The sequence below is a fragment of the Lepisosteus platostomus genome, chromosome 21, assembly GCF_059453375.1.
Source record: "Lepisosteus platostomus isolate fLepPlt1 chromosome 21, fLepPlt1.hap1, whole genome shotgun sequence".
Lineage (NCBI taxonomy): Eukaryota > Metazoa > Chordata > Actinopteri > Semionotiformes > Lepisosteidae > Lepisosteus > Lepisosteus platostomus.
In genome coordinates this window covers 12,006,962-12,032,088 of record NC_142631.1, presented here as the reverse complement: position 1 = coordinate 12,032,088, position 25,127 = coordinate 12,006,962, and positions in this window count along the sequence as shown.

Below are 25,127 nucleotides of genomic sequence, written 5' to 3'. Positions count from 1 at the left end.
AAGGTATTTTTAATACCTTTCTGAGGATAGAATTACCCCCCAAATGGGCAAAGGTAATTTATAAGTGACACTCAGCCAAAATAAAGGTCAAAGGTCAAAGCTGAAATACAAAAACTGGTAATTGTTTTAGGCACTAATATAACTAAATACCATGTCATTCCTTTTCTAAAAGTGCTCTTTATTAATTACTCCTACAGAGGGTTAAGGCACTACTCCATACTTATCCAGTTTCATCCACTTATTTATACGGGTGGGAAATTTGTGATGAACAATACCTTGCTACTCAATTTTAATGTGAACTGTTTCATTGCAAGTAGGTTGTTAAAACAACTGTTCTGTTTAGCACAGTTGAAAAAATCTATAACTTTTCTTTTACTTATGAACTGAAGAAATAAAATCAGAGTTTTGTAAACAGAAAAGAAGTAGATTGGATAATATAACTGGGAGTAATTTAATGGTTGCCCCTGTAGATCATGTTTATGGATAGTTCAGTGCTGGAAATTCACATTGAATGGAATTATAGAGCTGTAGCATAAATGTGAGATCATTAACGTTTAAATTACAGAAAAAAAACATATCTCCTGACCTTTCCAGATTGCTTCCTTACACATGAAGGCTTTAGAATTGGTAGCCAATGTACTATTTACATTAGCATTGCAGCTACCAGTAATTACAGTATGTATTTATCACACTTATCATGTTTAATGTAAGGTGTGACCAGCCTACATTCATTTCAAGAGTGTGAGCATAAAGCTGCAATGTTTACACTGGTGCCTTCAAATAAGCAAAGTGAGAAACCATAAAAAATCATCATTACAGACCAGCATTAAAACATTAAATATTAGCAAATGAAATTGTAATAAGATCCTAAAATATGTATTGTTATTTTTTTCTTACTTTATATTTAAGAATATTAAGAATAGCCTACTTCCATTAAGCTGTTCTAAGAAGTTTTCAAAGAAAGCAAGGTGAAAAAGTTTGATTAAATTGCACTTCTGTTATTGCTCATGAACATGAGTTTTGAACAGATATTCTTTAAATAGCTCACTTATTGAATGACTCACTGATACATTTAATGAACAGGATCCTGTTTCTGAGGGAGGCACAAGCCCACTACCTCCCATGTTCTAATATATATTCTTGAAGCCTTACATTTCACACTCAGTCTGCTGCTCTTGGCTGTCTGAATTCCTGTATTTCTTTTTTTCATTCCCTATACTGCTTGCAATTTCTGCCTGCTCTTTCATCAGTCTTAAGAGGCTGACCCTTCCTTGACTTCACTCATACTGCTGCAGCATCTTCATATCACCAACCTAATAACCAGCACATTCACAAGGGCCCTGTGCTTCTCTAAGATTCTCAACATGCACAGCTGGGAGGTGGGGGGATTTCACAGCTAACTCATAAATTATTCTCAGTGCAGACGTTTGCAAGTTTGATTTTTGACAGCAAAATTCCCCAACATGCTAGCTCACCTCTTGCTTTCTTGAGTGAATTACGGTTAAAATAAACATAGTACAATAATTTTTTTCCTCTCCTCTTGTTGTATGAAATCCTGGGAACATTTATACAGTATGTCATGTTATTTGCTATTTTTCTTGTGTCTCTTCAGCAATAAGCTGGATCGTGCTACAGAAAAAAAATGTTGAAACTGATTTTAAAATCTGTAAATGAGCCAAATCAGTTTGTTCTTGCTGCATTTGCACATGTAGTGTATCCCATTGCTGGTGCTCTTAAAGATTTTGGGCTTCATGTTATGATGTTAAACAACATAACATGGATATATCCCAACACAATTTTGTGGTTGTGTCTTTTAAAACTACTCTTTTGTGGCTTGTTCGGTGAGGATATTTGACACTGCAACAGATTATTCCAGTACAAAATACAAAACATCAGACAGGGCTTCTCCAAGCCAAGGGCTTCTTGCATTCAAAAGAATTTATGTCTGAAATTGTTTCACAGTCTGTTGACTTGTATTACATTGGAAAGCCTGTACAACACTGATACAAGATACAATACCTGACTTCTTCTCATGATTACCCTTGCAGTACCTATAAAAGTAACATTTTGGTGATGTGGTTGATAAATAAAAGCTAAAGAGGATAAGAAGAAGAATTTATTTTATATAGTGCCTTTAAATGTAGTGTCTCAAAGTGCTTTACAGTGTCACAAAAATGATAGGAGATAAAAGAGAACAGTTACAAAAGGGTTTAGAATGCAGCAGATGGTGAAAAAGGTCCTACACAGACAACAATTAAGTAAAAGCCTTTTTGAAGAAGAAGGTTTAAAGTCTGGATTTGAAAGGGAAGGTAACTCTCTGTTATACTTAGAGATTGAATTCCAGAGCTTTGGGGTATGGCAAGAGAAGGCCCTATCACCCATAGAGCTTGGGGACAACGAACGAAGGTTGTGAAGTAGAGAGTAGGAAGATAATAAATCAGACAGCTACTGAGGTGCATAAGGATTTTGTAGATGGCACAAAACTTGATAGGAAGCCAGTGCAAGGACTCCAGGACAGGACTAATTTGATCACTTTCATGCAACCTGTTTAAATAAAGAAAATTTTGGGTCATCCAGGTTTTTATGTCATAAGTATGCAATTAAAATAATGCAATTAGAGAGATCCACTTCAGTTCAGGTTTAGTATAGAATGTAGATTTGAGTATCATCAGTACAGAAATTACTGATGATGCCCTGCAGAACACCAGACCTACAAGTCACAAGTTCAACAAAGTGTCAGTGATCAGTAAGGTTAGATATCAACCATTTAAAACAATGTCAGAAACTCCAAACAGTCTTGAGATGAAAAAAAAGTAAGGTGTCATGGTTAAAAGTATCAGAAGCAGCAACAGGGTTTTGGAGAAGAAGGATAGATGGAGAACTGCAATCAGAGGCCATAAGAAGATTGTAAGGGACTTTAACCATGGTAGTTTCTGTACTGTGTGATTGTCTGGAACTACCCTGTAATTTAATGGAATTGCAACAGCACATTCTAAAATATTTGCAAGAAAGGGTAGGATAGATAAAGGGTGAAAATGATTTAGGTTGTCCAGAGCCGTTTTTGTTTGTTTGTTTGTTTGTTTGTTTGTTTGTTTGTTTGTTTGTTTGTTTGTTTGTTTTGCTTTGGGGAACTGTAAAATAAACAAACTCTAATTCCTAAAGAAAACTGTCAATCCATGTCAATCTAGACATTTAAAAAATGTTGCAGAAAGTAAATCTTTTCACTTTAAACTTAAGTGTTTTCAAGGGAACCTTGTGTTTTGTCATCTCATCTGTATTTTATTTTAAAGTTACAAACTTACGAGAACAAAATCAGACTGGCCGCATTAAGATCCACATTAATATCTGCAGAAAATAACAGCAGGCAAAAGCAAGCATCTCAGAAATATGTTTCCATGGCATCTGATAGTGCTGTTAGCACTAAAGAGGAAATTAAAATCAGATATCTTGGGAACATGAATCTCCTCAATGACCAACTTGTTAGTAACTCAGTAATCTTCATGTACTTTACAGCTCGGTGTATAAAACAGTTGTTATTCTGTACTGAGGCAATGAATAATAAAGCTGTTGTATTGGTCCTCCATTAAGGAATGGCAGTATAATTTATTGCTTTTCACAGGTGGCAGCATTTGCAATAATACTTCTAAAGCAACTTTCTGAACAGTTCAAAATTGTTTAGTCTTTTTCCACTAGAATGATAAATGGTTTATTAGTGATCATATGATTTGGCAATTGTTGTATATTTTACTGCAAAGATACATATTATTGCACTGCCATACAATAATATGTCTCTTTGCATAAATTTAATGTAATGAAAAAAAAGCATTACACTTGGGTAATTAACAGTAGTTATGATGGGTAATCCACTAATGTTTCAGAATGCAATGTTTTTTGGTGTCCTCCTGTATCAATGTCAGTGTGAATCCTTGCTTTTCAAATTAATCTAATCTAATCAGCATGTATGTGTCCTTTATATTGGTAACTGCATTTTAGATAATAATATGCAGTCATTAGAAAATGATTCTTTTTGTAGTGAAGATTCACAAGTTAAATCTATTTCTCAATTAATATTACAATTAATATTAAACTACCATTACACCAGTAAAGCACCAATATGGATATGAATTTAATTTCAAACTTTCATTTTACTGAAATCGTTTCTGTGATGGCAAGACAAAACAGCCAAATAAATACATGAAAATAACCAATGAAACCAGGTCAGCCGGAATTCATGACCCAGGATTTTATCTAGAAGTTTAAAGTTCATATGAGAATGATTGGGTTTATGAAATGTTACAGCTTCGGCCATATGCCAATGGGTATGAGAGCACATCAGTGAAACCATCACTTAAATTGTCACTAATACATTCTCGTATCAGCCATCTGTCAGAAGGAATAATTCTCAGTTGGACATGAACAAAGGAACTGTGCTTAATGCACTGCATGTGGTTCCCACAATGGCAAAAAGGATGTACACTCCAAGGGCAATGAAGTAAACTCACACTGCAGCTGCTTGTTCTGACAGTGCCCCATGGCTTCCTCCATTTAGGCTTAAAGGTTTTTAAAAAAGAATACACTAATTTCAACTCGTTTTCTATAAAATAGAGGTCAGCGCTCAACATCCAAACTAACTTCTGGACAAGTGAAAGTGTGTGGTATCTCATAGTGCTGGTAACATTACCATACTGTTTACCATGCACCCTAGATGTTCTGTATAATTGAAATGCACGTACTGTACAGTATATACACACTTTTACCAGAATTCTAATTGGTTATCGTTAATACCCATACCGTATTCTTTGCTACATGTCCTCATCAAATATTACTAGATTTAAATTAGTAAATTTGTACAAAGTTATAGATTTTCTAAGAGATTACAGTCTTTCTACTTAATATACTGTATTTATTTTACAGTTATATGCATATATACCAATTAAACTTATTAAATATAATAAATATAATTATTTGAGGCTCTTTTCTATACTTTGTATTATGCTTTTGTATTGCACCTCCCCTGGTATACAGGATGGTAAGTGAATAAACCACACACAAAAGACACAAAGATAAGAACATTTCAATGTTTTTTTTTTCCATCCGTCCATGCATTCATTTTCTCACCTCTTTATCCAGTACGTGTTTAAAGCGGCGCCAATGCCTATCCCGGCAAGCAACAGGATCCATCGCAGAGCACACACAGACACAGACACAGACACACTCACACCAGGGCCATTTTTCCCAGAAACCAGTTAACCTACCAGTATGTCTTTGGACTGTGGGAGGAAACTGAAGCACCTGGAAGAAACCCACATGAACACGGGGAGAGCATACAAACCCCATGCAGATAGCACCCCAGGTTCAGAATTGAACCCAGGGCCCCAGTGCTCACTGAGGCAGCAATGCTAAACACTGCGCCACCGTGCCACCCTCAATGGGTTCATTACTGCCAATGTTATTCTATAAAGTTGTATTCCACCTACTAAAAATCAATGAGGACAAATATTGCATCAAAAAAGTCAGTTGTGTCAAAAGTGAAAAGCGTATTGTGATGGCATCAAAACCAATATTTCAATAAAAGGGATAAATTAAATTACACCCTGCCTGTTTAAGAAGAATCAATGTAGGCTATGACTTTGGATCCTGCTAATGTTACATTATAAACTTGCGTAACCAATTTGCAACTCTTTACCATGGAACAGACCTTAAAATTGATTCCAGTTAACAGTCAAGCATTAGTAAATTCATATAATTTGTTCAGGACTCCACAATACTAAATGAGACACATAAATGAACAGTCTCACAAAAGTGTCTAATATTTAGGGTAAGATTAAGTAAAGAAGTAGAATGGGTGAAAAGCAGACCCATGCTGGACTTTGGTATTTGAGAACAGCTGTTTAACTTGCATATTTATGATATATGGGGATACTGCTGCTGTAAAAGAAAGGTTAGTATTAGCCTTAGTAGGTTAGTAGGATTGATACTGATAGAACATCTATACTAACTATTCAAACAATTTCTCCAAAAAAGGGAAAACAATAGCAACAACACAGTAGTTAAACCAGAATGGAAAACACAGATCTTTTCTTCTGAAGGACTTATTAATCAATTTAGCTTTGTATGAAAATGGAAAATGTTTTTTTTTTACAGCTGAAAGAAATGCATTGAGCAACCTTTATATGTATACATTAATCCTCAGCTCTGGTCAGCTTTTATAATTATTTATCTCTCCTTTGAGCAGAAAACAAATTGATTTTAATCAACACAGTAATGGTCGATTGCAAAAGCTACCTCTCCAAGGGGATTTGGTCATTTAATTTCAGGAAACTACTTCCTCCCTTTCCTGTGAAGCAAATGAATGGATTTAGCTGCTAATGCCAGAAAATGATATAATTTCCTACTTTCACCTACACTTTCATTTTCTTAAATTTCTTTGCCTAATGTTTTACTCTGTGTAATGTAATGTTTACATACATAGACACATTACATATGTTGTCCAGCACAATAAACCAATAAAGACAAAAGAAGATATAGTCTTGGCTCTGTGCATTTTTCAGCAACATCCAGACACTTGAAGAAGGCTCCACAGCCTAAACTTTGTGTTTCTTTTCTTCTCTTTTTAGTAAGGAATAAACCTTTACTTGTTCTTTAACATCCAGAAATGCGTATCTACGTCACAATGTAAGATTGATTAAATAAAGATAGTCCTCACCACAATCTGTCAGCATTGATCAAAATAGTTTCAATTTCTTTTCTATTTAAATTTCTCATGTGCTTCTCAGACAAAGAGCTGACTCGAAGAACCCATCATTCAATGCTCATTTGAGTGCCTTAAGAGCATTTAGTGAAGGGGGTTAAACATTTACACATAGTGCTGTTAACAGAATTAAGTTTTTTTTTAAATTTAAAAATCCTGCTCATTTAGATGAGGCAAGAGGCCTGTGTCCTCTATATATGGAGGAATGCAAATTCCCAGATGTGTGATGCTGGTGCTAATTAGTGGATTAATGGACAGATTGTTAAGCATTTAGAATCATGTAGTTTCTGAGATCTTAAACTGTGAACTCAGGCTTTTAAAAGGGTCGAAGATAAACACAGAAGTAAAATTGTAGTCTCTGAAGACAAGGGCAATTGAAGAGTAAGAGGTCATGTTTATTCAAGAGTTTTCTGGTAGAGAGAAAGGCAGCAGAGATTATACACCCACTCCTTGGGTTACATAAGATTTCCATTCTGTACATTTTTACATAACCAGACTTGAGTAAATTTGGAAGAAACCCTTTCTTAACATGTACCATACATTGCCATTCATGCATGTTGCAGTGATCCTCCCATTATTTTCCATAGCTGTGTTCACAAATGCTGAAGAGGTAGAGCAGAGCAAAACAGCAGGCCCACCTAAGTTAATTGTTCTTTAAGGGTTTATACAGTAAGTGTGTGCTAATCACAGAGAGGGGTAGTGAGGAAAAGAGAGAATAAAGCAGCAGCTACTGTAGCAGTCCATGAGGTAGGAAGAACACTTCTCCCATAAATAAACACAAGGGGAAAGAAATTAAATAACAATGAAAGATAAATAATTAAAACCCTATGATATTATAAAACCCTATGATAAACCCTCTGACTAATGTGTTTCCAGTAATTCAGTGTCTATATTAACAACAAAATGTAAACTTTTGCAGTGGAGTTATGTATTTTTCACTCTATTAAATGGCAATGTACACCAAAATCATCTACTCCACATAGGACATCCATGTTCTGCATTTTCTGTGAATGTCATTTCTCATGTGCCAGTTTTTTCTTTGTGCACCTGCCATTTTATTGGCAATACTTCTGCCAGTGGAATACTGTTATAGCCAGTGGCAATATTCCTCATTACCAATTCACATATCCTACTAAAATCAGACTGATTCTCTCATGCTGTTAAAATCAACAGCCAACAGGAGTTTGCTTTGATTCAGATGGGCAGCTCCTACTTTTTTCGTTCAAGGAATATGTCATATTTTAAGTACGGTAACTTCTTCCACCCTCACAGTGTCCATGATTTCAAATCATATTTAAAAGCTTTGGGCAAGAAGTGTTTTTTTTTACTAAAGTAAAATTAATTCTAATCATTTTTAGACAATGTTGTACTGTACCAATCTTGCCTAATATTAATCTGGATTCTTGTATTTTAATTTTAGTTGCAGTATAGATTAATTACATAGTTCAAATTCCACTGCCTCCCACTTACAGTATATACAGTATAAGGAAAAAAGAAGACATTTTTCTAAGTATATTCTTTCTCTGCTAGCCAGCAATCAATCAATATTTTTAAACTTGTATGTTTTCCAATATTTTAACTGTTGATCATTACAAGAAATTATATAATATCTGCTTCATTATCACCAACATAATTACTTCTTATTTTTATCCATGATTTGGCATACTACCAGCTTGTTCTTTGCATTTTCGTTTTGATGGGACTTCCACTTCTGTATTTAATTAATTTTGGCTCACATAACAGTCGGCTATGTATTTTGTCAATCCTCTCTCAAAGGTGGTATTTTTGAAAATTAAATGTACTATAAACTTTTCCCTCTATTTCTATGTATGTACAGTCTCCACAATCAATATTAATCATATGAACTATACTTTTTTTACAAATATTGTTCGCATTATTTTAATGTACTAATTATATTTTTCCTAACATCATTTTATCTTAGTGTAAAAATATCATTGCAGATACGAGAAGCGTGAAAAAAGAAAAACACATCCTTACTGTAAAGAAAAATGTTTGACTTTGTATGCAGTAGATGTAAAAAAAAGTTTTGGAAGCTGTTTTTATGCTCATTAAATAAAGGAATAAAGGGATTACGGGTGCTGCAGAATTGAATAAAGAATAAAATTAAGTAGGAAAAGTTTGAAGAGTTTGAAAAATAGACTTCTGTAAAAATCCCAGGGGTTTTGAAGGCTGGGTGTAAGTATTGTTTATTAAGGGTAAGATTGTATTTAAAGCTTATAAAGAAAGTGCAAATCATTTGGGAACAAAAGAATAGTTTACACAAAATAGGAAGGAAAGGAATGTTACTGATCAGGACTGATAAGCAAAACTTTCCTGTGAATCTGAATTAGCCATGCAAGGCATGGATTAAACCAACCTCTATCACTGCTTATCTGTGATAAAAGTTTCAGGATGTTTTGTTGTTATTTAAACAACAATGTACATGCTTGTAAAGCTTAAACACTTTTCCAGTGATGTGCAAGTTTGAACTTAGTTAATAGTCAACATTTGTGAAGTTTGTTTTTGGACCCCAGGTACAGTATTATTACAAAATTGAACTACAATTAGTCCAATAAACTATATTTAGTCCAATTAATAGAACTACCAGAATATTTTTAATGTTTAACCTGGGTGTTCATAAATTATTACTATAATTCTATATCTTAAAAAAAGAAACATTGCTATTCCCAACCATGTTTTGGGGAGAGGGTTGCCTGTGGTATGGGATTGCCTATTTGTGTGCCCTATAGGCAAAGCCTTTTTCCTCTCTAGGTCTTTGCAATTTGTGTTCGGTATTGATGTGAAGTCATTTAATTACTGATGGCTGATGGAACTCGAATGGAAAGATATTGTTTCATTGCTCTTCTGGTGTGCAGAGCTTACATTCAAAAAGAATAAAAAAAACAAACATTACAGCTTCTGTGTTTGGGGAATTCTTTCATAAGTTGTAAAAAGGGTTTTAAAAGACTGAAGAAGAAGTATATTTTTTAACTTTGAGGGCATTCATTTTCTCTTTGTCTTTCTAAACTGCTACTTTGATCTGGACAGGCAGATTAAACAATTACTGCATTTGTATTATAAATTCTTTCATAGTAAAACTTCACTACATTTTTATTATTTGGAGTTGGTAACATATTTCTAGTTGTTGTTACTGTCCTGGAAATTGACTTCCACATGATCCCCTTTATCCTTATATCATTTCATATCATGTAGGCCTCTGTTATACTACATGGAAGAAATTTGATACAGTCTGTGACCTTTCATTTTTTTTGTATTGCATTAAAACTCCAAGTGCTGGTTTTCTCTTTCTTGACTTAGGGCAGTATTGCTAGTTTTTTTGGTACAAATCTAATACAAAAACAACGTAAGGCCCTATCCTATTAAAAGTACAAGATAAAAATAAAGGGTTGAAATGGAGTATGGGATGTTATTTCGATCAAATAAGTATTTTAATAACATATTTTCCATTCTTTTCAATTGCTATACTGTTAGCACTGCAAATATGCCATGGATGGGATACAGTGTTACTGTTAACAGAACTTGAATTTGCTGGCAGGTATACTTTTAGTTGGGTATAATAAATAAACCACAGGTCAGGCTAAACTGTGTTACATGATTGCATCTGACATAGGCTGCTAAATACTTGGTTTCAGAAACAAGAACTCTCAAATACTTTCTGCAAATTATAAACCAAGCCCATGCTACAGAGCAGGATAATGAATAACTAAAACTTTAAAAAATCCTAAATTGTAAAAGTTATGCCAATAATATAATGTACCTGAATGGCATATGAAATGTTTTGTCTTATTTGTTGTATAATTCTGAAATTTTGATGTCCTCGAAATGCTAATAAATTTCTAAGGGCAGTTGCCTTAAAAACTTAAGAACACCTGCAAAACCAAGACATTTTGAGAATTTGAGTCTGCTTTGAGAACCACAGCAGTTCCAAGCAGGTTTCAGGTGTAATTATTTTGCCTGTGAGTTAAAATCTGTTGAGCTCCCAGGATGATGTCAACAAAATATAACATTTTTACAAGTTATGCATACATGATCATTTTAGATTTTGTGTCTTCAAAAAGTTTTTTAATTGATTTGCTTGTTTGCTTTTAACAGTCAAAATGTTCCTGTTTTACAATTTGTCCTTGGTATTTCACTGAAATAACACTTGAAAGGAGGCATCTAGAAATATTTTGTAATCTGTTTTCACTGTTTTCTTTTGTTTTGCCATTCATTGAATTAAAAATGATACTTGACAAGCCAACACCCAGTGTTTGAGAACCTTAAGAATAGTATTTCATATAAAAATAATTAGAAGTTGAAACTGACCAAGAAAAGGAGCAGAAGAGAGGGGGAGGCGCATGAATCAGAAAATAGGCCAGCACAAAAGGGAGATATCTTACATAAAATAATGTAGTGCAGACCTAATGATATAATTAAATATATTAAATATATGTAAAATACTCTTAAGACACTGATAAAATTCAGCATGTTTAAATATAGCCTCTTTTTTTTCTCTGATATCATCTTCATATCAGACATGCTCTGCAACCTTTCTAAAATTTCTCCCATCAAACCAATTTTCAATGCAAAAATAATGTAAATGTTCAAAGTGAACAGAAATTGGAGCTACATTGAGCTGACTGTGTTTTTTTTTAACCTACCTCCACCGCCCCAACTTTGGTGGACTTCTTTATTTTATTTATTTTTTCTACTCTCTCGTTTTTGTTCTTATTAGACAATAACAGAAGGGCATTCACAAACAAATTAATTCAACAACTTCCTACTAATATTCTTAACATTCTTATTATTTAACCGACTGTAGTTGGTCCCGTTCTCTTTTTTTCTTCCTTTTAATGGTATTGTATAACAGAAGCTCGAGGGGAGGTGAAATTCCAATGTCGTACTTCCACTTTTATATATATATATAAATACACCATGGCTGTTTTATTGTCTTTTTCCTTCCTCCTCTCTCTTCTCCTAATTCTGCTTGCTCTGCTGTCCCCCATCCCCATTTCTCTCCATTTTGGTCCAAGAGTCCAACCTTCTGTGTGACAGCCTGTGTCCATTTTTGCCTCTCCCTTTTCCCCAAGCATGTGGCACTCACTGCTCCTTCTTACTGTCCCCATTAGAGACCCCCATTTACTGAAATTCACTCCACTCCATACACACAAGTGCACAGCAACATTCTCCACTGGATCTGGGCCTACAGTGTCGGGACTATAAGATATTTTTTATCCTTTTCCTGATTTTTCAAATACTTTATCCCCGACTTGCTTTAAAAGCTTCTTAGTTTTAGGCTCAGTCTTTGATTGAAATTAACTACCTAACCACAGCATCTCACAGAGTCTGATGTTTTTATTCTGAAATCATAGTTTGTCTTGTAATGGTAATGGTGTGCACCTATATTCATTCAGTTGGATCGATGAATTACAGTTTTATCAAACATTCACTCAATTGAATTAATACATTAGTTCTTGAGTGTTAAATACATACAGTACAGTTTAGTGTATTTTCTCATTTACCTAATTGGAATTACTGCATTTGACCAGGGTTGTTTGTTGGTGAGTATTGAAAGTCCAGTGGATATGCATGGATATTCAGTTATGTCAACACATGTAATATTTTAGTGCACAAATTTTGATCCACTATTTTTGTCAGGTGAAACTGCAGTTGCATATCACAAAATTGCATGAGCTGCTCGGGGTGTTTTGGCACAATTCTATTTTACATACAGTATTTTTCTGACTCTGGTGGTTGCAGTGACATGATTAGGTCATGTCAAGTTGTCAGGACCTCAGAGAACAAGTGCATGATGTGGTGCAACAACTTTGAAGTCACATTGTCATGGATGATGATTGGCTGTGACATCATCAGGAGCACTGGGAAACTCACATGGCATGTTAGTCATTGGTGGGTCATTCAGGACCTGTCAGTTCATGATAGGAGATGTCCAGTCTAAACATCAAGTCATGTATTCTTAAGGCATGAATTAGGGATATCATTGGTGATGTTGGGCTGCCAGGACATTTCTTAATCTTCATACCTGACCCCGCCTCAGAAACATTCCTAAGACGCTACTGTAACTGAGAGGAGTTTACAAGTCACGGGATTTCTCTGGGCAAAGCAAGAGCAAGGTTATACTATTATTTTTTTTAACAATTTGTTGTAAACCTTCTCAAAATTCAAATGGACATATTTTTTTTCAGTTTTCTAGAATATAACTGATTATTTGCATAATCTTTCTTCTGGATCATTCCAGCATTTAAGTATAATCACACCTGTTGTTTGGAATATGAACCTGTGTCCTTCTTTTCCATTTCATTTAATTTTGATGCCATTGTGAGGCTTTTCTCCAGTCTGCTCCAGTCCAGATATTTAAATTATCAGTGTTTATTAAAAATTAAAGACAATAAGATACATGCTACAGTATAACTTGTTTTTTTTTATTTTAATAAGCATAAAACATAGTAAATATAATTAGAAGAGCCAAACAATATATGTCTGATTCTCGAGTTTGCAGTAAAGACCCAATATAAACGACATCAAACAGCAAGTTTAAAACTTATTTGATGAAAAAAACTAGTTAACAGAAAACAGACAGTACATATATGGGCTGAATATTTAAACTGGGGTTATATAATTAGCAGAGGACCACAGATATTTGTATTGGAACCACTATACGTCCTAATTTATGTCAATTTATATTATGGTATGGTAAGGAAACTCAATCAACTCAATCAATCAAACAGCTGCTGCCAAAACAGACTTACCACTGTAGAAATAGCAAAAGAAAAAGCTGGCTGGAAAATACAACCTTGAAAAAACTGACTGAGTTATTTTATGTGGACTTTCCTGGAGATTACATGGTAAAACAATAAAAAGATAATAACATTTCATAATCATTGAACTTGCAATAAATCTAATGTTTACAATGCACAATCCAAAGATGGAAAATAAGTAATTTGGAATATAATTTAAAGTGCTGGTTACTCCATTACAAAAAATACATTATCAACAGAAGAAATAAAAACAAGACAGGCACTTCTTTCCACAAAAGGATATGATAGTATAGACCAAGCTACCCAGCAATGTTGTTAAAGCTGGTACTCAGACTTCTATCGAGATTATCTAGAAATCAAGGGGGCTGAATGGCATCCTGACATTTGTAAACCTTTCTTATGTTTTATTTTATAAAATCCTAAGCATGATACTTTTCTATTAGTAGTAGAGGCAGTATTAAGTGAAATGTCATTAGATGTCATTATCTTTAAAACCTAAAAAGGAAATCCAGAAGCTGAAGAATAAGCCCTTCATTGATTTGCCTTTTTGCTGTCTCTGCTCTAGCAACGAGCTTTTTCCTGTAGTCTTGAAATAATTTATCTCATACTCCAAAAGGATAACTCCAGGGAAATCATTTGATCTGCGACAGTTCCATCATGTTCATATTTACCCTGCATTCCTTTTTGTTGCCCAGCTGATGCAAGTTTAAAGCTTACAGTCTCTACCATTTTTTGATCTGTTGAAAACTAGCCTCCATCTGATCTTGTTAATCTGGCCTCCTCTGCCAGCTACAGCTCCTTGGAGGACTCGCCACCTGTTTAGCAAATCCTCCAAGGGCAGCTACAGTAGCTGTTTCATCCTGCTCTTCAGGCCAACCAACATTTCTTTGGAATTTATACTTCCTTTAAATTCATTCCAGAGTTTTCCCTTTGTGTCCGTATTACTATCTGGTTTTGACCATTTCACAACACTGATGCATTGAAGAAAACATTGGATGAAATCCTTGAATCAATTAGCTACTATCAATCCAAAGAGCTAGATGGTCTAAGTGGCCTCTTCTTGTCTGTAGTTGTCCCATTATTAGTGTTACCGCAACCAAATAAAAAGAAAGTATTTCCAGTGCTTTTGGAAACTATGATTATCAGCATTTCTTAGAGAAAATTCATTTCTGAACATTTTTTTTATTCTGTTGTCATATAAAAATGCAGCTCTACAACATTATTTATTTTTTAATACTAGTTTAATATATTTTTATATACATACCTTTTACAATCTGAAATTACTAGTTTTTTTATCAAATCATTTCACCCATACAACCCCTAAAGATGAATGAAAGGCCTGGAATGTACAGTACCTTGAATTGAATGCCTTTTAGAATTGTACACCACTCCACAGGTATTACAAAAGCCAAGGACTCCCTAGCTGACTAATGACCACTCAACCTCAGTGGCATCAGATCAGTGATCTGATGCATTTAGGGGTACAATGTTAAAATAGACGCTTAACCCAGTGATTTCTGGGTTTTAGAACTTCCAAATGAGGGCATGGCTCAGGATCCCAGATGGCAACAGAAGTACATGGTTTTAATACACATTTTTATTAAACCAATTCATGCATCTTTACTGGATAAGGCCAGACATCCAAGTAGAAACCATGATGAGCACTACTTCTGTCTTTTCTTCAAAATGTAGCAATGCTTATTAATCGTTATACAATGGAAAATCCACCCCCAGATCAACAACTCATTTACATAACTGGCAGCTACCAAATACAGTATAAATGTTAAAGTTTCAAAAGAGGGCTCTGGTTATGTGCTGTGTTCATAAAGATTAAGAAAATTATAATAAGATTTTATTTTTATGTCATTAAGAGAATATTTTGGATGCTAACAGTTATTAGTAGCTAAATTATTGAAGGAGCTCATCCAATATACAGTACATCTTAAAAGAAGGGTATTGACATCAACAGCATGGCTTGGTACAGTATTGTCTTCCAAAAGCCCACGCCTCTTTGTGCTTCAACTTAGTTGAACTGTTTGATTACTCACTTTTAAGTTCCTCATTCAGTGTAAAAAAAGTGTAGTCCAAGAAGGAGATGATTTCTATAATCTTAAAATCGCACTTTAAAACCAATTCATGATTCTTTACTGATTGGGGCCAGACATCACAAGTGGAAACTTCTCTGAGTAATGATGAGATCATCTGCATTAGATTTAGTTTCTTCCTTCAGAGTTGGTTAGTATGAACAGTGTCTGTCTTCCAATAATCTAATGCATATATATTGTGCAGTCATGATATAAATTAAACAAAGGCTCCTCTAACACATTTTGGACGTTACTGGTACAATACTACAAAACGTTATCCTGTTCACCATGTTGGAGTTTTGCTTCAATGCCAAGTAATGTTTAGAAATATGGTGAATTCTTAATTTAGTCACCTATTCTAAATATCAAAAAAAGATCATGTGTACTTTGGATTTGATGCATGAATTATTTTGATCTGTAACATTATTTAGCAGGACTGCATATTAGGACTAGTTAGAAAAAAACACTTACAGTAAATTAAGTAAAAAAGAAAACTGCCTTTTCCATGATCAACACTACAGTCTTTTTTTTAAGTAACACTAGTTAATGTGAGATGCCACCTGACTTTAAAAAAACAAGAACATTTCTTCTGAGTGTAATCTTAGATGAGTTTGGCAAAGAGATTTTGTTGAATTACTTTAGAATACATTTTCATTATAAAGGCCATCAACAAAAATGTGCTGCAAATGAATTGATAAAGAAAAAATCATAATTGCCAGGACCATAATTATAACTGGATGTTAAATTTCTATTGCTCAATAATGATAGGCTATTCAATTTCAAGGCTTGGATTATTTTATACCCTTGAACTCTGTGGCAACAGATGAGTACCACTAATGTCATTAAGCAGCACTATTGCATAAAATAACTATAGTCAGAAAATTATTCAGTATAATTTAAGATGATTCTTTTATTGTTAATATTACTATACCTATGAACAAGGAGATACTTCAGTTTAATCCATTGCTAAAGGGTGTTTTGAATTCTTGGTTTCAAAATGTGCTCAAATTCAAGGAACCTTTTGCCAAAGGATTCTATAGTGACAGGCTTTGAACAAGCAAGTGGAATTGCTTTTTCATGATAATCTCTCATCTCTTTACTGAAAACTAAGAATGCAGGTAATACTTATAGTAATCAGAAGACATCATTTAGTTAGAACCCAGAATTTTACTAGTTGAAAGAATAAGGTGAGGCCAGTATCACTAAAACATTTAATCTCATGGTTAAAATACAAAGAAGTAAGGTCTCTCATGTGTTTAAAGAACTGCAGATACTAGTTCAAAGTACAGCTTGAGCCTTGCATTCTAGACATCTCTAGTCCATGTCTGTGCTATAGTATGCCAATATACTGTATCAGGAGTTCCCAAACTGTAGACAGATGTATCCGAACCTTTACTACTGTCAGTAAAGTTCATGATAGCTGTATCATGGTCATTGCATGTCTTGCAGTATGAGTAAAAACAAATCTCTGTTAGTGAACTTTCTGGTAAAACATCAGCATCTCCTCTTTTGCTCTTAAGAAAGCTGTAATGTTGAATTGATTAACAATTTGCTATTTCAAGCTGAGGGGTATATACAAAAAAACTGGTATTTACATATTTTAGTAAACAAATAATCCTTTTCTGTTTTAATTGACTTTATATGGTGGTTTCAAGCATTTGCCTTACCAGGGCCCCTAACTTCTGAGCATTCATATCTCAGATTAAATACTCATTTGAATACCCCCTGCTATTGAGCCTTGGGGCTGTTGTCAAGGGCAATGTTTTTTTTCCTAAATTTTGTTGATTTGTGAAGGTAATTAGTTCCATGGACTATTGCCTACTGAGAATGAAGCCTGTATATTTGCAGTTGGTTATAATTGATGGCCATTAAAATTAAATAGTTCTTTTTACCCATTGACTGAAATAGATCCTTTAATCTTTCTGACCATTAACTCAAATTTCCTGTTGCCATGGGGAATCGCATTCTGTTTCTGTGTGTTTCTAAATGTAAAACTATTGTACTGAACAGGAACAAACAGCAGATTGTTCTGTAACACTGTCTCTTTGCAAACAAAATATTTTAAACTTTGCAAAAAACAAGGAGTTAGGTGTACCGCATTTGCTGATTTGCTATGTTTCCAAAGAGATTTCCAGACATTCGGGAATTCCATCCAGAAATGGGTTAATAAAATTACCATCTCTGGAATTTGTAGCACTGTGAAATTCAGTATCTAACCTGGAGGTGGAAATATACAGTATGGCATGTGTAAAATCCCAGAAGCCAATAAATTGTTATTTTTTGAGGAGTCAGATCATATTCCAGAATTAAATATATTTTGTTTAACAAGCTTTTTCTTTCTATAGATCTGTAGTAACTACTAAATCCTCACGTTTACCCACAGCCATTTTAATATCACAGTATTATAAAATGCATCAGATGCAGGTTTGAGGCTCATTGTCAGCCTTGGCTTGGTTTACAAGCCCAGCTTTCAATGGGACACATTAGGAGGCTTCATTAAAGCCTGTGTTTGCCGCATAATTTCATCTTTGTAAAATTACCAAATGTATGTCTTTTCTAGTACAGTATATTTCCTGAACAACATACTTTTTTCTGAGCCCACTGCTTTGATATGCAGCTTTTTTAGAAAATAACAATTTGCAGTTGGAACATTTCTAATCTCTAGATCTAGGCAGAATTATTGCTTTAATGTCAGGCAAATCAGCCATTTACCAGGTTTCATCCTTGACAGAAATGAATGTTTTGCAGATATTCCTGTCATTAAATAATTCCAGGGGTTATTCCTGTCACATCCGAAGCAGATAAACTCCAAACTTCTCCATGTATATTCTAAATTATACACCTTGGATATCAGATATCATTAGAAAAATTACATGTGTTTCTCCAGCCTTTTTATTTTCCTTGAACAGAGAAGCTGCAGTACTTACTGTACATGTAGTAAGAGAGGTATTGCAAAAGATTTCAATTTTGTCATATCCTGATGATTATTATCTGACGCTTTGGCAAGCATTCTTGTTTCTATTTGAATTGATACATACTGCAATTAAGAACAATTCCTTTCAGAGGAATGTTAATATATCACTATTTCTGTAAAACAAATGGTTATATCGTACACCAAAATGTGTCATTAGGCTTGGAAGACACCTTTATGACTAAACACACCACCACATCAGACAGGCTTCATCAAAGGGTGTCTTTTTGTATTACAACATTCATACATGTGTCTATGGCCATTGCTTTCCCTGGTCATTGTCATTGTTTCATTGAATATAAAACAGGCTTTTGATTTCCTGTAGTGGGATTGATTATGGTCATATTAGGATAATATGAGTTTGGGTCAAGTTTCAAAGTTCAAAATAATATGTGCCAACTCTTCAATAATCATATTTATAAACAGAAAGTGTTATTCCCAGGTTTCTGGATTTATGGGGACTTTATGAGTGATGTCTACTTTCACTTATTCATTTTGTCTTCTCTTTCATACCACTAGCTCAAAGCTGTTTCTCAGTGCTCATGATATATTTAATATGTGCACAAGGTCTTCCATTCCCTGATAACTAGTTCTGATTATGTCAATGAGCACATAAAAAGTAATTAGTCCATGTGCATTACTGCCAACATTAAATTTTGTAACTGAGAAATGTGGCCAATCTCTTGTCACTGGTCAAAAACTTTAGTAATTTGGTATTGAGATTTAGTTTAATTCATATGACGTCACAGCAAACAACTTTAATGTTATCTTTACTAATCTTTACACAAGTAGGAAAGGAAAGCTATGTACTGTACATTCAGAAAGTCTAAACTTTACATCGTCGTGAAACAGAATATAAGTGCATTGGGTACATAAACTGATAGCGCTCATTATTTTAACACTGATAAGAGTTATTTTCAATTGAGAGAAACAACTTTCAGTATTATTGCTAAAACCATGGACAGGAAAATGTATCTTCCCCATCACAAAGTACACTTATTATGCACAAATGAGCTACTACATACTGTATCTTTTTTATCTGTCTGTAACATTTATTTTGTAAGCTATAAACAATGTGGATGGATCTCCTAAAGTAAAGTGATTTGAAATATGGTCAGATGGAATAAGAAAGAAGTAAAATCTTTATAGAACTCCCAAATACTTAAACATTACGTACAAAAAAAAATTACAGAAGTATTGTAACTACAGTACATAATAGAAATAGCAGACTACTCTATGCATCTGCAAGCTTTAGTGGTCATGAGAGGTATAAAACACACAAACAAAAATAATGCACTTCAACCAAGAAGGCATCAATTAGACTTTTATGATGTATGGTATAAAATGGTACCCTAATAATGACATTAAATAGAAAATAATAGCACTCTCCTTCTAATGTAAACTAATTATATTTGAGGTGTCATTGAATTACATCTGCTTTGCAGATCCAACCACATGCTGTAACAACATAATTATTCACAATAGAAGGAATGGCTAGAGATACAAAATCCAACTCAGGTGTTCAGCACTAAAGCAATATTCCATTTGAAAGCTCATCAATAGATGTTTTATGCAGACACAGTCTTCCTTGATAGGAGAAGGTCTGCTTATATTACAAGGGTTTTTCACAGGGGCTGCTACCTGAGTCAGAACCCTTAGTGTTGAAGCTGCAGGTTAAAGCAACCATTACACAAGCCAGCGGCACTCAGAGGAAACCCTTGCGATTTGGACCCAGATATTCTCTGTGGTTTAGTAGCAGAGGGAAAACAGGTCTCTGTAGGCTTTGTATAAAGATTAAATATTTAAATCTTAAATAAAGTCTTCAGGATTTGCCTGACACATTGCCAGGAGCATCTGGGTGCTGATTATTTCTGTAACTCCAGACTGGAGTAATGTCTAGAGGCCACTGCTGTAAGACAGAGTGGATGATTTTCAGTGGAGAGTGCTGCATAGTATTCTGGAAACAATACATTTAGCAAGGATTGAAAGATCTGTCAGAGCAAAGAAACCGTTCATCACTGTTTATTGAATTGTTCAAGACTGCAGTCTCTTCTTTGTTTTGAATGTGACTCTTTTTCTGGGTAAGTTTTGTAAAAATTATATATATATATGCATTAAAAAAATTATAATTTTTTACCTGATTGTGTAATGTAATGCTTTTACTAATAGCATGTTCTTCAAACACAAAGGATTTCTGCACTGAGTCAAAACATTTACAGTGTCATACCATGCGAGTGAAATAATCCAGGCAAGGGGACCAGGAAAGTTCCATCATGCCAGAGTTGCAGGAGAGTTGCAGAGTTGCTCTAATCCTTAGGCAACCTGAAGGATAAACAGTCGGTCATTATAGCAGAGGGGTTTAAAGATGTCTTTTACTCTGTGCGCTGGAACTGGCATAAACCTTATGTACCCCATTGACTTTAGAGGGCTGGCTTGTGGCCATCAAGGGAGCGGCTTTGTTACTAAAAGTTGTTAGCAGTGATTCCCTTAATTCCCTTAACTGAAATATTACTTACTTTAAAAAAAAATAAACAGTGAGTTTGGAGTCTCATATGAAGCTTGGCAGGAAGCCATATGAAGACCTGTTTCTGCACAAATCTTAAACACCTGAAAGTGCACAAGCCTGATAAAGCTGATAAAGGCGTCATGCATGTTTCATAAACACTGACCAAAGAAAGCTAAGAGATGGCTTTGTCCCCAGAGGAACATTTTTAGTTTCCTCAGCTGATTGATAGAACCACAGTTCCACCCACATGTGGTACTAAATAAAGTACGAAAATCATGTCCTATTACCGAAATGAAACAAAAATAATTTGATTTTACTGCAGAAGTACTGTGCAAGGTATGTATTATCATTATTTTACATAACAAGCAGATCTCTGCACAGCAAATCAATACTAAGAGGCCTCCTTCACAATCAATTCAACTACATCAAGGTCTGTTTGTTAGGATGCAGAATGACTTTAGTGACATAGCCATGACATTATTTATTCTTTAGTGTGGAACCGTGCCATAATTATTGTGACAAAATGGCAAGGCTGTCACTCATTTGCCAGAATTATGCTAGTGATTGTTCTCCTTAACATGGTGACAGCACTATTGCAGGGGTAACACAAAGCTGTCTGAACTAAAATCACTGTCATTGTGGCTTATGTACAGAATGCAGACAAATGGCTGAATTCCAGGACTGGCTTATGACAGGGTATGGAGGGTGCATTTATTCATGTAGGCCTTCCCCTTGAGGTTCCAGAAGTTCAGTTAAGGCTCTATCCATACAAAAAAAAATATGGTGATTTTATCTATTGAATCTTAAGAGGAACTGAACTATATGACCCTGTTCACCATTCAATCAATTCTACCATTTATTCACAGCATTCCACCAAGAAAACACCCACTGAATTGCTTTGAATATTTAGTATGCCATCAGTGTATCTTCTACTGTACAGTATATGGTCTAGTCCTTTGCAAGTTTCTAACTCATGAGCATTAAGAATTGTTGTAGAAACAATGCAGTATATTTGACTTGTTTAGGTTAATTAACACTTCCAAAGCAGTCTTTATTTTCAGCCTCATTCCCCGTTGAGACTCAATCTTAAATCATTCAGAAGGACACTTGTGGATTTGAGCTCAGCCAAATGGTTTAGATTCTAGATATCTTTTTTTTTCATAATAATAATTAGGGCACAAGCAGATTTAACACAGTTGCATTTTTTTACTAGTTTCTTGTTTTACTTGTACTTTTTACTAGCCACAAGGTACTTATTAAGGCTCAATTGTAACAAGTTTTTTATTTTTTATTTTAATCAATCATACAATTACCATATTTTCAGAAGTTTATCAATCAATTTCATTCTCCAAACTACACATTTGTAGATAAATACGAGTAATGTAGATGCTTATGCTATTTATTAAACCCTTACATTTCAGGCAATTAAACAAATAATGTAATTTCATTTTCATTTGTTTAGTAAATCCTTTGTTTCAAGAAGTTAATCCAATTTGCCAATAAAAGAAAGCATATGTAGTATTTATATAATATACCTTATGTGGTCTACACTTATCCAATGCATTCTAAGTTTGGAAAATTGACATCTGTAACACGTTTTTTTTAAACAAATATTTCTGTTCTTTAAAAAAAAACATTCTTTTATAGAAAAATGTTCTTTTATACAGAGCAATGGTGGCATTGTCCACAGTTGATCTGAGAAACATAATGAATAGTCAGTAGTAGATTCATGAAATAATAAAGTATTTTTAAAATTTAATTCGGTATAGTATTTGAATACTATAATAACATAATTGCTGAGTAGCAATTATCTGGCCATTATATTTTACTCATGAATCAAGGATCTTGATTACAGGATAGACAAAAATTCTAGAGATATAATTGCAGAGCTTCATAGTTCCTACATACTGTATAGTTCTTACAAGTGAATTTTACAATCACCTGTAGTCTTTAGTTCTTCAGACGTTTTGCATTGTACTACAAAAGTGATTAGATATAAGGCTTTGTACTTTGATTAGACAAGGACATAAAAATTACACACAGAATTGTGTGCAAACGGTGTTTGAAGTTAGTGCACACCTTTACATTACATTGGATGTGAAAGCAAGAGAAAAAAAGATCAGATACAAAAAAGGTGAAACATTTAAAATAAAACCTTAGCATAAATGATCCTGCACTCTAAGGTAAATCAAGAGGATTTTTGCAGAATTATACATTGATTTTGTAATGTTATTACTAATGTAGTATTCCTGGCAGAAATTAATATTTATTTTTAAAGTGTAGAATTATTTATACTTTGAAAGAACAATGCTTAAAAAATTGTTTACCTGCATGGAAAAGGAAAACTGCAATAATTAATGTAAAATATCTGAGGCTTAATGCAACTACACAGAACTGGACTGACTAGTATTAGATTTAGATCAGTTTTGTGCTCCCCATCAAGTTAAGATATAAAAAAATGTGAAAAATCAGTTTTGACAATGACATTTTTCATTTTGGATTTAAATTCCATTAGGATGTCAGGACTAACCGAAAACTATAAATACATCAAATAACCTGTCCAAAACTGTGAATGTCATGTTTGTCGCAGAATGCATGAAGATATCAAGAGATTTTTTGCAAGCACAGATTTAAGATTTTGATCAGACTTTTGAAATATTTACCAGGGTGCCTCAATTGTATGTTAAGAGATCAATAAAATTAAGAGACCACACAAAATTCTAAAATGCTTTACAATGTGTCACGGTCATCATCCCTCCTCTACAGGAGGCTCCTACCTTTTTGTATTATGTTTAGTTTAAGTACCTTCACCTGTGTCCCGGTATTTCTGCAGTTCCGGGATCAGCTTTGGAAGATGGACGTCTGAAGGCCCACCTACCACCGGGGTCAGGAGTAGCTCGAGGGCATAGGCCTTTTCCCCAGATGTCCTGACCTCTGAGTCCGGGGCTCAGAGCACCTTGTCCCGTTATGTTTTTAATCTTCCGTGTTCCTGGTTCCATTTCACCGTTCCCTGCTTTTAACTGTCTCCGTCATAACTTTTTGGATTTTGGACTGCGCTCTGATTACCCATACTGGACTTCCTTGGACTTGTTTGCCTATGCCATGCCCCCCGAGCACCAGATTACTGCAGTCATCACCCCCTGTCTGTCTACCTGACCTGGTTGTCCTGCTGTGTCTTCCCTGATGTCCTTCTCCAAGCACTACCGTATTATACCGTCACGCATAGGGTCTTTCATAACGCATTTCAACACATATGCTACTTCTTATTTTAAGAGTCATATTGTTGCAGAACTTCTCCTAATCATCAAGGAAAAATGTAAAGGAGGATGAATCATCTTCTTGTGTAAAAATATTGATCGGTTTCTATAAAATACAACTTTAATAAGTAATAAAATGTAATATTAATAGTAGTATTTAACAAGAAGGTGTAACCACAAGACAGTTCCTAAGATTTAACTAGATTTAATAAAGATTTAAATCTCTAAGAAGGATATGTTCTTGCCCAATTCTGAAATACTCTAAATCTTTCTGGAAATTTAAATTAAAATTCTAATTTTTCTGCACTATAATATATTTGTGAAATTCAAATATAAAAAGATAATTGAAATCACCAATTATTTTTGATACACCCACTCAATTTGAAGGAGACAGTTGTATACAGTTATAACCTTGCAATCTAACACAGGGTAGAATGAAGAAGAGAATGAAGATGTCCTCTGACTTACTCTCCTTTCAGGCACTCTTGTTTTAACATGTCAGAGGCACCACATATTCCAAACTGAAGTTTCATCGTTAATAAGAAGCTCATCCCTCACTGACAGCAGGACATGCTGCTTTCATGCCTGACTGTTGGCCAAACAACCAAACCCTCCTTGGCAGCACTCTTTTAATTATTGAGGGTGGAGCGGTGGCTCTGTGGCTAAGGATCTGTGCCTGTGGCTGCAAGGTTGCCGGTTCAAATCCCACAGCTGGCAGAGGAATCCTACTCTGTTGGGTCCCTGAGCAAGCCCCTTAACCCCAACTACTCCAGGGATGC